Consider the following 19,345-nt stretch of genomic DNA (forward strand, 5'->3'; position numbering starts at 1 on the left):
ATATTATAGAAAGTTTCCTCACTTTGTGAACAAAACTCGTACGATAATATAATTGTTTGTTCGATCAGTGACGGGGAGACGCGATCGCGAGGAAGCGCGTTAACGGGAGTCGTTACACTGCGTTAACACTGCGTTATACTAACAGGATATAATGCAGCAGCACGCGAGCAGGACAATTCAAGTCCTGTTGTTGTTTTGCTTCGGAGTATCAAGACCGTTAGTTATCACAAGTATTCGTTATTTCGCTTAACCAGAATCAGACTAATCCTCCACAATAATATACATGTCGGGTTTACATTAGAATTAGGGTTAGGGGCGTGAAACGAATCTTACGAATTTGGATTACACGTTGTCGTTATGCAATAGAGAAGACACTGACTAGTGCAAATACGATTATTATAGAATTGGACAAGCAACCGTGGTAGTTAGATACTCGAGAAACTAATGACAACGATCCTAGGTTCAATAACGAATCTGCGGCTAACGGGATGATAGACGTACTTACAAAATCTAAGTCGGATACTTTGTTAATATTCACTGATCGTAAGGCGTTACTGTTTTCGTCGATGAGGTCGCAAGAGAGAATGACTTTCCGTCCCGATGATGCCACAGAGGAAAACTATGATGGGGTGTGTCTAAGGACACGAGATCATCGGATTCGTCGAGGACAGCCTTCGTTCGGAAAGTAAGGGAAATTGACGTCGCGGTCAATTTGGGACAAAGACTACTTGCCCATTTGGAAAACCTTGATTAGCAAAATCCTAAGGTTCATAGAGGGTCCTCAGGCTAGCTGAACTTGTGCTGTGTAGCTGCATCGACATCTGGCAATAATTTTTCCCGAAGGAACTGTTCGAATGTTTACTGTCGAGTACGCGACGCTCGACAACTAATTGTCGCCTTGAGCCCAAGCTTATTGTGATAAATCGCAAATAAGTACTGTTACGACCGTTCGCGGAGAGACGCGGTCGCGAGGAAAACGCGTCAGCGAGAGGCGTAAATTCTCGCTACAATTCGGTGAATCGACGCCGCGAAGTAGTCGTTTCCCTGTTTCGGTTAGGATAACAGAGGTGGTTAAATGAATACGACACAGTAGAGTAAGTTATATTTCACCGTTTATTCCAACAACTTATAACGAAGACAGTTACGCTGGTGCGTATGTACGAGATGAGTGAGTGACTGATCTACGGGTGTGTATACCCGGTTAAAGGATGTTGACCGTTCGAAGGATGTAAAATCAGTACTGTCTTGGGAGACGATGCTGTGTCGGAGGAAAGCTAAGGATGGGTGTGTCTAGCGCACGGGACCATCGGATTTATTGGTGACGATTTTAGTTAAGAGAGTGAGGGAAATAGGCTTCGTTCTTAATTGGTTAAACGAGGGGTCTTAACCGCCCTCGAGAGAGACGTGAGAAAAACTAACTTTCCCTTGTCAAGCCGTGGTAGACAATAGTCTTTAGAAATTCTTCGGAAACAGACGTTTGTTTGGTTTGAAGGACCTCTACTAGGAAATTCCTGAGATTTATGGAAGATACTTGAGACTATTGAGGGTACGCAGTGAGTATCCGAAGACATCTGGTTGCCATATTGCCCGCGGTGTGTGGCCTGGGCCAGGTAGAGTGTAGCCAGTCAGCCAGGTACAGCTGTAGACTTTAATTACAATTTTACGGATTTTCCCGAAGTTCCAGAGGGGAGGCTCCGATGTCCTTTCATCTCCGACATACATATATTTCCAACAACTTTATACAGAAGATATTTATGTCGCTGCGTAAGATATACCAAAAGTAGATGGATTCAGATGTAAACTGCTCTGTCGTTGTGAAACAAGTTTAAAGATTTTTTTTATTTATTTACTGAAATTTTACAATTTGTCCAGTAGGACATTTGGTAAAATATTATAACGGTATACTAAGTTTAAAGATGTTGTGACTGTTCTGTAGTTGTAGCTCAAGTCCAGAGATCAACTGAAGTTCGTTCTCGTGTTATTACGGAGGAAAGCTCGATGTGAGTATGTTTATTGCACGAAGAAAGCAATAATATAATAAGAATTATAGTAATGTATTATTTGGTGAAACAAAGTTGTAGAATAATACGATAGGTTTTGAGTTAGAACTCAACTTTCCCAGGTAACGGAATAACACCCTTTAATTTTCCTTCGTAAAACGATCCATAATCGATAAGAATCCTAAGAGTATTCACATCACGAACGTTAGTGGCACGAAAGCCTGTCGTACAGTGCACATCCCGGCTCCATAAATTCAATTCTCCCGCCAATTAATAATATATCAACCACCTGCGATAGCCGCCAGCAAACGCGTTACGAAATAACCAGAGGGACGCGTTTAATGTGGTACGGGGGTGAGCCATTTCGACAGTTGAATATCGTGCTTTTATAGAAAGGAAATTAGTGAATCTAAATTGTTGGCCGATAATGTAGCGTAGATATACGATTCGATCGTATAGCATGGATGTGAGCAAGAAAGTTCGAAAATTCGTATCTTAATAATTTTCTGAAAGAAGGTAAACGAACGTGACAATGTTATCTGTTTTTTTTTGGAAAAAAAATCAGTTTGAATTAGTCCTTATTAGAAAATATCTTCGAACCAGGAGTTATCGAAAGTTTCACGTATCAACGCTATTCGTTACGAACACTCGGTTTTTCAAATATTATAGGAACGAGGAACGATGTAAAATTCGCCTGAGCAAACGTACATGGTAAATCGGCAAAAATCCGCCTGAAATTTCTCAAGGTTTGCTAAAATGCTAAAATATCACGAATTAAAGAGTTGCCGAATTTCGTGTATTAAATCAGAGCTATGGAAATGACGGACTTTGGATCTTCTTCTCTCACGATTAGCGTAATTATTATAAAAAAACAAGCAGCTACTTTTGCTAAAATTAATATCGATTTTTATTTAGACAGCGACACGGATCTACTCGGTTTAATTAATATCGTTTGAATTATAGCGATTGATACAGGTATACAATATTTAATTACGTATTACAGACTGGTAGTTTCAGTGTTAACTTTGATCGTCTCGACTTTGCCGAGACTTCTTTTTCGAAACACACACCACGCTATCGTCCACATGTACGAAGGATATTAAATCGAAGAGCGTCTTCCGGTGTCGGTTTACGATCGGCACGATCGTATCCATGGAATAAGAAACGATACGAACGCAATCCGAATCGAACCATTGCATTGCATCGGATCATCCAACACGTTTGTCGCGAATAAAATTTTCAAGGAACCGGTCTTCGATTTATCGTCAGGATTGAAAACTTCGAATCGATCGATCGTAAAACGAACACAACGCCATTGTAACGATCGGTGGCGATGAAAAATGACAAGTTATGGTCGATCATTAAATGTGTCGATGCGGAAATCCTGGTTGAAAATGTCAAATTTTCGTCGACGAGATAAATTCATGGAATTCGACGGGTTCCCGAGTGAAATTTAACAAATTTATGGAATTCGGCGTGAACTTTTATGCTTTTGTACCGGAACTTCTATTTCTTCCAACACGTTCTTCATTTCGAAGGAGAATAATTCAACTCTGCTGTCGATTTTTACATAAATTGCAACTCGAATTACAAAATTGCGACCCTACGAGTCAATTCTTTGTAAAATAAAATCGGCACGTTGACGTAGGTTTACGATAGCTGGATACCATTTACGATTTGAATTATAAAATTGTAATCTCTTGTATGGAAAACGTTTTTCTTGATTATTCTTTCAGAGCTTACACCTCTCGAACTTTGCTCTTGAAATGAAACAATAGCTTCGATACCGTAGTACATATTTTTGTTCATCGCACAATCGCAATCAGAAAATCGCACCATGTTGTTCTCAAGTTTCGTTTAAAACAAAAACTCGAATAACCAGCCACTTTACGATAACACGATTAATCTTACGATTCACGCGTAATGTAAGTACGAAAATCTCGATCAAAATCTATACCACCTTTCGACTCGTTGCAGCTGCACTTTTTTCCTTTCTCGCTATGGTCAGCGTTAATTCACGTTTTCCTAGTTTAATCGTACATTCCGTGCGTTCTGTTTTTTAACAGCGTCCAACGTTAATTCGCCACGCGAGATTTTCATTTATTAATTTAATCGGCTTCGAATCGTAACGAACGTCGGTCGTTAAAGCAACGAACGCTGGCAGAGGCAAAAGAGAGAGAGAGAGAGAGAAAAAAATGGAGGCACAGGCAAAAAGCCTCGCGTTTTCTCTTTTACTGAAACCACGATTAATCCTTTTCCGCGTCGACCATGTCGAATTCGTCGGGCTCGTTATCGATGTTCGATTTCACGCGGCACCGACAGGTAATTTCCACGGAAAGATCTCGGGTGAACAATACCCGCGCCATATTTCCACGTAGAATAGTTTCGAATGATCGACGTGATCGAGATTCAGTCCTTCTTGGTGCTAAAAAAAATTCCAAAATCAAAGATTTCTTTTGCGTGAATTTTTGTACAGTAATTATTGATTTTCTAACGTATGTTTCATCAGTTTTTTTCTAATTATTCCGCGATATTTTTGGTGTTAAAATTTTATAGTGGAAAGGGCATCATAGGTTTATTTATAGTGGAAAAAAGTGTCAAGAATCGAAAAGTTTAGTCGGACAATCTAATCCTAGAGAATTCAACGGATTAATCGTGAAAGATTGAATAGCAACGAAAAATGTAGTTTTTTGCGTTTTAAAATTATTGCAGAAATTTATTTATTTACTAGCGAAAGCGCTTTAATGGTTAATCATTTATGAACTACAGAGTATGTTAATTAATTATGAATAAGAGAAAAATGTGTTTTCGAACGGTTTTCCGAAGAAGAAAAAGCGAAGCGTTAAAATTTGAGATTAGTTTTAGGAAAATAAAACTACATTTATCGTTTAGTTAAGAAGGGATCGTTATGGCGTTATAAATTATTACACGCAATTTCCTCTGACTAAAATTATTTAAATTGACAGCATTTAAATTTCTTTCTCAACAGCATATTTATGTGTGTTGGTTGTAATTTGAGTTGTTCATCGGACCAACAGGTATACAATTTCATGGACTACAGCAAACAGTCGAACCGAGTTTCGATCGGATGCATACGTGTTCAAATTAACTTTAAAATCGCTGTCGAAATGGAAATTCTACGCGAAATGAATGCAATTCACGACACCAATTCTCTTCCAGTTATAATCACTTTATACCTCGTGTTGAAGCGGTTACCACTTCTAAGAAAACTCTACATCCGGTCTTTTTAGTTTTCTCAAGCACCGAAGCCATCGACAGCGTGTAGACAAAAGACTGCGACGAAGACAGACCATAAACAGTAGACAGGCGACGTTGGCTTCGGGGTTTATTGGGTAACACAGCTAGCGTGCGGATCTGGACCAGCTCAAATTATATTCTTACTTATAATTACACTTCTATTTAAATATATTTTCTGCCTTACAATTTATCCACGAGTTTTCTCTGTTTACACGTCGAATAACCTCAACACCTCGAAACGAACGTTTTGATCGTTATAGCAGTTACTTCGCCATCCCATTCGATTCATACAAATTGGATGATATCCAAAATTATTCAAAATTTCAATTCGGAATTTTCTATTATATTATATAAACGAGACATCGTGTTCTCGAAAGTTATGTTTAGAGCAACATGTGTTCTAAATGTTGTTCATCCGCAAATAAATATTCACCTAGCAGACTATCCTGTACCTTGAACTTGAGCCCATTCTATGTGCCAAAGTTTTCCAAAGTCGAGCCAACAATCCTGCGTCATCGCTCGACCAAATCATCATCGAATCACAAAAATTTCATTTCATAGTCGTGTAATCCTACGTACCTAGTCTCTATGTACTATTTTCTACTTCTTCGTAGTTTAATACGCAAAGTAGCCAGAAAAAGCCACATATCGACACAGCATCGTATTTACTCTATCGCCGTTTGATAATTTCATTCCATTTGATAATACGTTCAAGCGATCGCAAAATCTTGATACTATACAAACGAAACGTATATACGATCCGATAACGTTACATAAGATCTGAAAAGCAATAAAAGTACAAATAGCCACTCGTAACCACTTTAAACAGAGAACAATAGGAAATTAAATAAGAAGAACATTAATTCGCGTAGATCAATTGATCGAAAATCTTCCTCTTCCTTTCCAGCTTTTAGATCCATCGTGGTCGATCACAATGCAAGTTACGTCATTAGCGCGGTAACTACCCTAATGGTTACCTTTACTAACAGTCTCCTTGCTAAACCATAATTTACAATTCCAATTCCCAGAAGATCTAACCCTACCCAATAACCATAAACTAATTCCCTTAATTTTCCAGACAATCCCGAAAGACCTCTAACATAACTTCCAAGTAATTTCAAGTTAATTTTCCATCGCTTATCGATACCATCGTCTAATCCACGGATGGTTGGAGTACACGGAGCAACTTACAGATTGAAACGTTCCGCGTAGCTTGATTTTTCAAAAAAAAAAAATAATAATAACAATATATCAACGCTTAAACGATTTATCGCTATCCTATTGAAGGATGGAACAGTTTCAACTAACAGGAACCAGATGTTCATGATTATCGAAGCAGTCAAAGTGTTAAAGCATTTTGTCTGACATTGTTCACGGTTTGTTCATTCTTATTGGCAATTCAACCACACCGTAGACCGCTGACTAGAGGAATCTATACGATAATAACGCGCAAGGCCAGACGCGACAGCACAGCGGCTAGCCGTCTCCGCGTGCGCCGGTTCGTCTCGACCACGGTAACCAGTCGTCATCGGTGTGCTGTTTCCTCCCTGGGGCCAGCGGTGTTTTGCCGTGCACTGTGCCGTGCACGTATCGCGACATTATTCTAGTCCGTGACGAGCAGGGCAATTGCCCGTGACCGGGCCGACGCGACCGCGACGTATAAATTCCTCGTGTCCGTCATTTCGTGCCCGCGTTCTCTCATCTCTTCTCTCTGTTTCTCTGGTGTCTCTAGTCTACGCTACTTACGTGATCTATTTGCTACTAAACGGCAGGAAACGTTCCAAGCACCGAATATCGCGCGCGCCCTTGCCCTTTATGCACACGGTCGTCCTATTCTCCTTGCATTCTCCTATTCGTATACAGTGAGAGCTCAACGAAGACGAATTCAAATGCAAGTCATCGTAAATTAAATGTGAGATTTTTTTTGTATTTTATTTTATTTTTATTTTAGTACGAGGTGATTTTGTTGTGTTTTATTTTATTTTATTTTATCTATTTATTTGTTATTATTATTTATTTATTTTTTTTTTTTTTGATAAAAGGAAGATCGTGAATAAATATTTTGTAATCGTTTGAATCACGATAGAATGTTCGCGGAAGTTTGCTATCATTTTATGCACTTGTAATGTAATTTTGCAATTATTTTGGTCAATCATAGTGATAGGTGTTTCAATAAAATTACTTGTGAAAATTGCATCATAACGACATGTATCGTCTTGGGAATTACATTGAGACGTAACGTAGATATATTTTTGTGGATTAGGCTTTGTTGAAGTTGTGCGTTTCGTGAGTTATACTGTTACGTAGCGTACTTTTTCAGTACATTGTTATGAGGGAACATAATTTGCTGCATTATGTCACAGTGACACAGACAGTCTTCGAGCTACATTGTGGTGCAATATGTTTTGCAACGTGTTTTCACGACTCGCGTCACAACGAAATCTAATGTCTAGATTGCTTAAAATAATTGAAAAATCAGCTACCGAAATTTGAAATGTTTGATATATTCCTATTCATACTTCTTTATAGTCTAAATTTAATTCATCGACACGGAACACCATAAGGAACTTATTTTTATAGTTCGATTTGGCCGACTCAATTTTAAACGTAATAAAGAAAAATAGAACCATGTAGAGCTTGAAACTTCCAATACAGGAAAGTAGATAAAAATTTTCAGTTTCTTCAAACCTACCCAAACACGATCACGTCCCAAAAAACTCCAACACACAAATTTCACTATGTTCGCTATAAATACACATTTTTCAAACACTATACTAAGTACACTCGCTAAAAAAAAACTTCAAATAAAAAGCAAACATAGAATTTGCTCAAAACTATCCAAACACGATCATGTCCTAAAAAGCTTAAGAAACCAAGTTTCACTATGTTCACTGTAAGCACTCGTGTTTCAAAAAAATACAATTCACGGGAAAGAACATACGTGACACTGCACCAATAAAAACCTACAAAAATCTAAAATCTCTCACGATTTACGCTCTCATCTCTAGGCTCGAAGAAATCAGTAGAAAATTCTACAAGAACCATCGAACGCAAACCTTCTCGCGAGAACCGATCTCTGAACCAAAATCAGCGCGAATGTCGTCCCTTGGAACTCTGGAAACTCGTGCTTTGAGGGTGAATAATCGACAAAGGGGCTGAAAGTATCTGGAAACGGTAACCTCGAGGAAATAAGCGTCGCAAGAGCGACTATAGTCTTTTCTATCGAACGTTTAAGCGACGACTATCCGCAGAAATGAAGGCGGCGCGACGCGACGCGTGTTGTGCGCGCGGAAATACGAGGATACGGTCTATGTCGTAGGTGAAACGTGGGACCGTAAGCAAAATGATCGCGGCTTGGTAACGCTACCTTTCAATGCACCACGATAAACTGGAAGACGGAACGAGATTACGTGGCATCGTTCGTCAACCGGCGCGGTGCGACGCGATGAATCTATCGTCAACGCGCTCGTTAGTCTGCGCTTGTCGTTCGTCGAACTATCTTCGACGTTTTCTCATTTTCGCGAGAAAACGCGAAAAATTGTATCGATCGGTATATTTGGTGCATTTGTGGGAAACTTGAAAGTGGAAAAATAAACACACATACAAGAGATGATATAATATCAGCTGGATGAAAGAAATTCTTATTTGGTTTTCGTTCCTTTGGTTATGCTCGTAAACGTTGCGAATGACGAACGTGAACCGACACTTTTATGAATAAAATCGTGCGAATTGGTATTTTACAAATTTGTACTAAACGGAAATTCGTTTGCATGCTAACTGTCGCAACGAGCGCTACGCTTTGGATATTTTGTAGATTTCTTTTATACTTGATGCGTTCTTTGTATTTTCGCGTCTCTAACCATTTGGCGTACAGTATGACATAATAAAGATACAAACAAAAAGAGTAATTTGAAATTACTCTTTTCAGATTGCCAGATTAGGCTCACATTTATTTAAATATTGACGGAATTTAAACGCTATAGTGGCTGCAAAGAGCATTGTTACATCGTTTCATTTATCACACCGTTTACATAAAAATGAATTAGGTGCAAATATAAGAATGTACTTTCGTGAGTGCAAAAATGTGACACTACGAAAATGGATTGTACGTGATAAGAAAGAGCGTTCATTGGAAAGTGAGGGTGTGCGCGCCAGTACTTTTTGTAGCCATTGTACATTGATTTCTGAGAATGGGGGAATAAAGTATACGCAGGCGACTGGTATACGAAAGAAGGAGAAAAGAACATTTCTCTTTCGAATAAATACCGTAAGCCTTTTAAAGAAGCACGTGGCGTGAAACGTGTTAATAATTCATCAACTGTCGCATCTTTCTTTTTCCTTTCATTTTTGTTTTTCAACTACCGAAAAAACGATCTTTACGTGAAATTCATTTACGAAAAGAAATTCGACTCAGCGGGTATTAAGGATGAATAATGTTTCTGAGGCTATCGTGCGTGGTATAATTGCATCGTTCGTTTCCAGAAAGCCAGTTTAACGCCGAGTAATTGCGGCCTGTGAGGTCACCAATCATAACCCCGAAAACAACATTAATTATCCCTTTTCATAACAATCTCGAATGCGCTAATAAAAGCTGAATTTTCCGGTTAATTAAAGTATCAGCGGGATCCATACGATACATTCGGTATAATATATTATTATGAGAGCACCGTTTATATAATTCTAACGATAAATAGCCTCTCTATTTAAGCTAACAATAATCACGATGATACACAGCATCGTTACACTCATCTGTTCATAATAACACAATTTCAAATGCCCGATGTGTTCGCCTCGATGTGTTACAAATTAATACGTCATTAACCATAAACAATATTTCACCAGAAAATTGATTTCGTAATAATATTGCATCGATTTGATCGACTTTATTTTAGAATTTTATATTAGTTTTCTTTTACAACTTATACCGTTAATTTTTCTAGTTTCAACGGAGATTATAAAACGTACAAATTTTTAATACGCATACCGTGTCGATAAATTTTATCCGTTTGCAACAAGTGAAAGTAGACATTTTTCCAAAATAAAATAAAAACCTGTACAATATTATTATTATGATAAAATGAAATACGTCTATTCTTCGTGTAATAAGATTAAACTAAATTGCACGTTGCATTCGTTATTTGATTTCACGCATATCGCAAATGATACTACAATTCAAATTTAGATACCGATTGAATTTTATCGAATCTTACACGTTCAATTTACTTGAATTCTCTCCGATCGAACACGTTTATCTTCATTTCATTTCTTTGCAATTCTTCCAAATAGCTTTTACAAACGTTCCTCGTGTTCTTTTAAGACTAATAGCTTTTCTATTAATCCGATTGCAAGTCAATCGCTACAATGTTGATGTTGGTTTCGCGGGAATACGCGCGCGTATAAGAAACCAAAAACATGTATTTCCATATAATTCGTTAAATTAACAACCCGTATCAAGCAAAATTTCAATGTTACCAAGAGAGGGAAAGGGTGGAAAAGATAATAATCTATGAGAAAACCAATTTCCATATTTCACATTTGCCACCCTTAACCAGTCACCCTCGCCTCTAACGAGATTATCGAATTTCCAGAGGCGCCAGGGGTATTTAAAGTCGCTTTGAACATGATTTACAAAGCCGACAGGGAACATATACAACGAGGAGCGCGACCATACATCTACCCCCTCCACCAATGCACACGCTAATTATCGACCTAATTGTGTACGCCGACGAGCAACCGTTCTCATTTTATACCATGCCCTTTAAAGAGTACTGCCACTCTGTTGCACAGACAGCTGGTTAATTGGCCGATTTCCACGGCCGACTTGCATCGAATTTCCATTAGACAGGTAAAAGACAGATACGTGGCAACGTACGCAAACCTCGTAGATCAGACGTGTGGTCGCGATCACAAGTAAAACCGCTGTTGGCTAACGATAGTTGTTGCGTTTCAATGCATCCTCGCTGTGAATAGGGAAAGTGGTACGAGCATAGACTCTTCAAACTGTTTTCCTTTTCGTTTGGGATTAGCTTCTTTTCCCATTGAGAATCGCGACGACGAGAGCTTCAATGGATCGATTCGTTCGTGTTTGCGCTCGTTTGGAAATTTTGTGGTAACAGCGGTGTGGATCGAGGAATTTTACGGGTCATACGTCGACTGTTGACATACGCTCAGGTGTAAATAAAAGGGTCGAGGGTGAGTATTCGTTGGTATTTCGGGGGAGCGCGTAAAGGGTTACTGATTCGAGGGTGGAGTTTTCCAAGTATAATGCAAAGTAAATTATACGCAGGCTACTTTTAGGGTAGTGGTATAACCGAAACCACCATGTTTCCCCATGAAAAATGAAACGAAAGTAAGACAAAGAAATGTTATACTACGTTATTCTATTCCATTTTCTACGCACTTCGTATTTACTTCGTTTCCTAAACGCATTCTCTATGCGCATTCTCTTCTACGTGGTACGCAGAAGGTAAAATGCAGTGCACAGATTGCCCATGAGAAATAGTCAGATTGCACGAATGAAATTCACTATCTCACTAAATGAAATTCGTTTTCAACAGTCGTGTCAGTCCGGTGCGTGAAACATTTCTGAATGATTATGAATCACGAGGAATAAGATAACGAAACTAAGGAAAATCAGGATTAAGTTGCTCTATACTATTGGATTGACAACTAAGTGATTGCGGATTTTGTCATTAGTTGAGCTTAATAGAGCTGAACGATTAAAGAAAGTAGAAAACGATCGAAGGAACAAAGCTTCGATTTAATCGATAGAGAACTAGATGAACGAGCAAAGTCCTATCCACCTGTATCTTTTCCACGCTTCGGTTCACAACGGTCCGTAAAACGTCGCACGCTCTAGAACCTTTGACTGCCTGAAGAATCTTCGATACCCCTGCGAAGCAACTGACATATTCCTGATAGGAGAGAAGAATCGACATTTGCAATTTTTTTAAACGTTGAAAACGAAAGACGTGGACCGGAATTTTTCGTCTTGTTTGATTTCTCATACTTTTCAAGAATATGTGCTAACCGATGTAAAATTTCTTTCACGGTATATCATCAACGATCTATTAATTTAAACTATCGCCAGGTTAGTTGCTGTGTCTCTTGAAAATTGTCGAAATGATAACAAAAGTAAAAAGGAAGGATTTTCATTCTCGCGAGGCTACAGTCATCTTGAAGTTATCAGGCAGCCGGAACGTTTCGATTGCACTGCACACCGTGTCGTATCAAAACTGCACCGTATCGCCGTACGAATTATTCCCTGACACGACGGAATTAATCGCGGCCTGATAACACGACTCGATAACGCACGCGTGTGCTCCGAGAAAAAGTTCGTAACACGTTGATCGTAGTCGCGATTGCGAAAAGGAACGAGGAAACAGAAAATGGCAGGAACTCAGGAAAGTAAAACGAAGAAAGGAAACGCAAACGAGAAAGTACACCAGCATTCGTAAATAGGCTATGCATATTTATATTACTGAACGCTAACCATGCGAAACATTAGATATTAAAATATTAGAAATTAATTCGATGTCTGCCCTGGAATGTTACCAGCTTCGTCAAATGGTATTGCATTTATCGATGCTTTTCATTGATTAATGTCTTTCGGAAATGTTACGTTTCATGAATATCGCGAACTTTAAACTCTCGATGGTAAGTGTTTGTTCGGCCAGTCGCGGGAAGACGCGATCGCGAGGAAGCGCGTCAACGGGAGTCGTTACGATTAGAATAATCGACGCCGCGAACAGATCGATCCCTTGTTTCTGTTAGGATAATAGGGATAAATGAATTAGACGAATGATCGACGAGCGATGACCCGGTAGAGAGACGTTGACTGTTCTCAGGTTTGGAGAATCGGTGTAGAGATGCGTTGACCTTTCTGTAGTCGATGAACCAGTATTGAGACGTTGACTGAACTGTAGTCGCGTAGCCAGTGAAGAGATGTTGACTGTACGAATGTGATAGATCCAGTGAAGTCCCGTGACGATGTTGTCGCAAAGGAAAACTCTTGTTCGGTAATGATCGCCCCACCACTGGTCGCTTGCGGGTGGAATCCTGGGAAACATGGGAAAACCCAGGTTTCCTTTTTTATGCTAATCGATGCTACTTAACGGTAAATCAGGAAGCCTCAGGAATGAAATTTGAGATAGTTTCAGTGCAGACATCGAATGAATTCCTAGGATTTAATATTTAAAATAAATATTGATATTTAATATTTAAAATACAGTAGCCGTGCCATGATATACGTAATATCTTGTTATACGTAATATGTATTTAACTGACGAAACAAATTTCTGTTTAGTTTCTATTTGTTTAATTACGTTCATGAGAATGTAAATTTACAGAATCATTCACAGGTTGTCACATATTCGTGAGAATCTGCAAAACTTCGTCGATTTCTAGCAACGCGTAATATGTAAATTTGACCAAAAATATACAAATTGAACGATACATAACCCTTGCTATACCTTCTTGTGCAATCAGCGGATTATAAGTTTAAATTATGCGTTAAAAGATTTAGGAACACGAGTCTAAACAGTGGACAAAGTTTCAAAGCGAAGGGTGCGTACGATGCATCTCCAGCGAATTTTCTCGAGGAATTTCGGGGTTATCAGTCCGACTGTCTTGTTCTTCGCAACTGTGAACCTTATCAGGCGTCGTTAAAGTTGATTCCGGTTAACAATGCGGTTAATAATACTAGCGTATCGTGGCTTTATTGTAGATTAAGCTGCACGACCTATTGCGACACTTGCCTGGCCACTTGCGAGCTTAGGATGGCGAAATGTAGAAAATTAATCATCCTGCACATTGTATTTTAACACTAGGTGTACATATGTATAACATGTCACGATAAATACATATACAGATAGATACAGAGTGTCTAGAATCAACGTTTCCACAGCAACAAATTCACACGACGTTACCAAACATTCGCAAACGTTTTTGACGAATAACCAACTATATGTGTGACTGTAGATGTATCATTTAATTTTTATATTTTGTAATGCGACGGTCGACTATGTGATTTTGCTGGAAATGAAGCTTTTCTTATCTCTACATCTTATGTTCATAGGCGCGGGTCATCAAACTGAGAATTATCAAACTGGAATATACTAGAGACTGTCTTTATCTAGTAGACGATACTACAACGTAGAGCGTAGTATTACATAGGAAATGAGAAGAGAATAGAAACCATCTGTCTAGAGGTTAAGGGAATTCTGTTGTAGATAAGATAAGATAGGTACTCGGGATATTACGAAAATAGTATATGTGGAATAGCGAGACGATTAATCAGAAAGATTAAACCTCGATCTATAAAAGTTGCACGTGTCTCTTATAAAATGTATGTTACGGTGACCGAGTTATACTTGAAATTTCACGAACTACGGAGTCTCGAAGCTGTACGTACGATCCTCCAGGGTACATAACGCGAGGAATACGCCACTTTGGCACATACTCTTGGGATCGCTATAAAACATGTCGCATTAAACTTCAATTTGTGTCGAATGTTTCTACATCAACGGAATTTCCAACTCTGTGATCTATAGTGATTCATCTATTTGCTCGTAGCAAAAGTTTATTGTAAATGGACCGTAAAAGTTGTTGATAAAGATGTACAAATTAAATGTACATGTGTGTGTATGGAATATTCAAATGGAGTGTTTGTCGTACAAAAGATTCTTTCAACTTTCGTTCCTTCGCTTCTGGCCATAAGAATATGAATCATTTCGCGTCACTTTTCTTATTTCGTTATAAGGTTCGAATGAATTTTTAAATCGCAAATTTAAATATTCAGGGAAAGGAGATACGCTAAAAGATACGTTCGTGCAATTGTAAAGTATGGGTGTTTATGCAAATACGTATTTTTACGGAAACAGTCAAAGGAATAAAACACAGAGAGAGATTTCTTTCGTTTTGTTCAACAGTCTTATTAAATATTATAACAAATACTTTGCATATTTTATATACCTCTACATATTGCGTGTACTTTATATATTTTTGTACTTTGAAATATCATCGAAATCCACAGACTAATCGTTGCAACAATACTGCAGATTTTTATACAAATTCATATTTTTAATAACGATTAAAAATATAGAAACAGAAAGCTAGATCATTGTTTTTCCTATTAAAACACCGTAGAAAAACGCCATTATATTTCTATGTACCCTATACATTTGGATATTTTATATAATTTTTCATATGCTGGACGAATTTTGTGCAATTTAACCCTTTCAAATTTTTTCAAATACATAAAAATCCGCAGTCTAATCGTAAGCAAACGTCAGAAATCCGCGTCCAAGCATCGCCATCGATCTCTACCCGCGCACTGCCAATCCTCGTCACGGGAGAACGACGAAGGAGAATTCTTCGCGTTGGGAATCGCCGAAGGAATATTCCTCGATGCGAATAAAACGTGGCGGGACTCGCGTTAAAGCTTTTAAAGGGGTTCTCCATTTCCACGGAGGCCGTCGAAAGGGAAAGCTGCTGCCGTCGCGACGTAACTCGTAACGGCGCGGCGTCGCGTCGGTAACAAGCACCGGGGGATGCTAGCGGCTCACAGTGGCCTGTGCTTCGCAGAACTCGTATTGATCGCGTACAATGGCTTCGTATAACAAAGACGAGCGCAATGTCCACGGGATAGGTCGCGAGATCGAAACGAAGTTACCTGAAAATCCGACTTTCACCCTCCCCGTTGGGAAAATCTTCGTTGTGCGCGAAATTCGATACGTGTGCTCTTACGACGAACGAATTATTCGTGAAACCGTTGATAGATCTTCGAACATTCTCGCAGATGTGATAATGAGAAATCTGGATCTTAGAATCGCGAAAATTGCTTTGGAAATTCCTTTTGCGTGGGTATGCGATTGAAAAGATATCGTGCGAATGGCTGGCAAATTATAAGAATGATGGATATTACGTGTAGAAGTTAGAATAACTCGATGCCTTTTTTTACAGTGTCTAACGTAAGTTTAACAGGTGTCTTTATTAACGTTTTTGATTGATCCGCGTCGACAAGCAATTTTACAAATTAGAGAATGATGGATGTACCAGGCATATAAATTAGCTGTGTGTATTCCGTGCGATGTCCAACGGATATAGATTTTGGCAGCTGTCGATTATTGATGCTTTTAATTAATCAATGTCGTCTGTCATGGCAATTTATATTCATAGATAGATACGTTTCGTAGGTATTAAGATTTTGCGAATTGAAAATCTCGAAATATCGAAGAAACAGCTAAACTTAAAATGCATTCGATATAAAGACACCGAATTATGATTGTTGCACCTTACACGCGGTTGATCTATTTAATTGGAAGAAATTTTACAAAGTACAAGATGATTTTTGGCCTTTTAAAAGGCACTGTTCGAGGAGATTTTCACATCGTCCTCGCGCGTACGTCAAGTCGAACGAAACTTTATACCAAGTACGTTAAGAGGTAACGAAATGAACGTGGCGAGAGAATTTATTTTCCGATATGTGATTTCCGTTGTTAGCATAGTTTCAGTTCCTTTAAACTGTTAATTAAATCATCTCTTAAACAAACTATCCTTTAGTCTAGAAATAATCGTGCGAGATTTTTCTCTTTTTGCAAACGAATTAACAAATTTCGGATGAGCGGTAAATCGGTGAAGAACTGGAGAGCGACTATACATCGGAGGAGAATTTACATCAACATGTTAAGACGATAGTGTTTATCTGTTATCGAATTGACGTGTTCGAAATTAGATATGATGGTTATAGTTATTAAAAAAAAAAGGTTGTTGAAGAGCGTACGTGACGAGTATATCGCGCTTCCTTTTTATAAGATGCTCCATAAGATGTTTTAATAATCCAGTTCTCAGAAATCAGTCTCGTACACGTTAACATTGATAGATTACAAAGAAATTGAAAAGGCTTATTATGGTTATAAAACAAAAACATTACAGTTTATAATAAACGATAAGCGTGGACGTAAATTGTGGATATTTATGTCGAAGATGGAAGGTTTTGTTCGAAAGTATGTTCTTCATTATATTAAGTATGATTTAGCTGACTTCGTCTTCCTTCCTCTGTTGTTGTATTATTTAAAAAAAATCTTACAACATTAGTTTTACAGATTTTACCATATAGTATTAGAATCCAAGCTGTCATTGCTCTCTAAAGATACCAAGAATCTAATTTTTTTATCCAGCCAACACAGAGATGATACTTTCAGAGCGTGAAAAGTCTTCCATATACGGCGCATGCCTTACAGTGAAAGGGTTAATGTCCTTGGTAATCGAATACTTTGAAAGTTCAAGTATGGCAAGAATATCTTTTCACGCTGTTTCCCATATCGTTAAATTTACATTCTTCAAAATAAATTCCCTATTATCTTTATGTTCCGCGCGATATACAAATTCTTGGAGACGCTTGACGAAATTTAAAATTAAAGGGAAAGATGGAACGTCGAACGAACGTGCAAGTATCGAATAAAAGAAGAGAAAAGAAAGATCGGAAAGGAATGGTGGATTTTCACTGTGTGAAAATAAAGTTACTGGCATTTTAAGACGTCACTTTATAGCATCTCGGCTGTACAACATCGAGAATTTCCAAGCTAGAAGGAACGATTCGAGCCGTGGTCGAGGCAAATCGATCGAGGAGCATATTCGCGTCACGAGGGCAATGCACCGACGATACGATGCACCAGTTGCACCGGCCTCGGTAACTAGGATAAGCCTTGGTGCAGAAATGGCATCGTGGAAAAATTTTGTTTATCGAGAAATTAAAATTCGCCCCATAAAATAATGAAATGTCACGAGACAGATAAATGTGAAATATACGAGCGTGATAAAACGGTCATAGTAATCTGAATTTCGTTCAAATTTCAGAGTAAACGTTGATGTTAAAACAGAAGAAAAATAGATTTTCTGTATTTTGTAGAATGATATATTCCTGTATTCAGATATTTTAATGTATTTTCTAATATCACATATCTCGTACAGATATGTTATAAATATATTTTATGTTATTTTGAAGGGCGAAAGAAATGTATCTTTTTCTTGTATCAATAGAGTTGTCCCTGAAAAGATTAATATTAATAAGTGGGAACATCGAATAAATGTGTATGTAAATATTTTCACTAATTTATCTATCAACTATCTGTAAGCTGTAACGCACTAAAATTTACTCTCTCTCTCTCTCTTTCTGCTTTTTTCTCAAGCTCGAATATTCTTTACAATTCATTAGTACAGATAACACATTAACTATTATATCTATAGAAAGTATCATCTAGACAGTTTCTATGTGCGGCGCGACGTTCCATCTACAGTTAACAATAGCAACATCTAACGATCTATGTTTCTACCAGTTAACTTATTTTAAATTCCACGTTAAGATAAAAATTCCTCCGGGGAAAGAAATCCGAAGAACTTAACGTCAAAATTCGTCTCGCTTGCTCCTAACTACGTACTGTGTAAAACGAAAAGAACAAAATCAAATATTATTCTGCAACCAGAAATTCCTCAATTATTTATCCGTACAAGAATGCATGCAAGGAAAACGTTTCAAAGCTCTTAAAGTCCGAAAGGAATAAAAATTGCACGATGAAAGAACTGGTCTGGACAGCGTTATTCTAATGTACGAGCACATTCAGAATAGAAAATCGAGAGAAGCAAACGATGTTCGATCGGCGCGACGCGTTCTCCCTATTCCGATAGAATTGCGAGAAAACCGCTCTCTCTTCCTTGGCTGCAGCAGATTAAGATCGACAGGCATCAGGCCAGGTTTATGACACCGGAGAACAAGCAGTCACGAGAGCTGACTGGCTCTTTAGGGTCGACGCTCTTTCTAGCTACGTGATCGCTGTGAAGCGTGGAAAAGAAACGGCTTGCGCAACCGAAAACTCGATTATCGTTGCTTGTCCTAGGTCTTTCAAGGCCTCCCGTTAAAAAAGAAACACCGTTAGACAAGCGGAACTGCTTCGTGTGGCCGCGGACTGTCGGCGAGGAAACGAAAGTGAATCCTCCTTCTTCGCAGACCGTTTTACACCGTTAGTTTCGCCTCCACCATTCGCTGCCTGTCGACGTCGACACGCTGAATTCTGAATCCTTGATCTCGT

At 38.5% G+C, this 19,345-nt stretch overlaps 1 protein-coding gene across 1 annotated transcript in view; it reads right to left on the reverse strand.

The window, feature by feature from the left end:
- The window catches only part of LOC117158995 (uncharacterized), a 188,451-nt gene that overhangs the window by 15,867 nt on the left and 153,239 nt on the right, over positions 1 to 19,345 (reverse strand). The window lies entirely within an intron of this gene.

Source organism: Bombus vancouverensis, chromosome 5, assembly GCF_051014615.1.
Source record: "Bombus vancouverensis nearcticus chromosome 5, iyBomVanc1_principal, whole genome shotgun sequence".
NCBI lineage: Eukaryota > Metazoa > Arthropoda > Insecta > Hymenoptera > Apidae > Bombus > Bombus vancouverensis.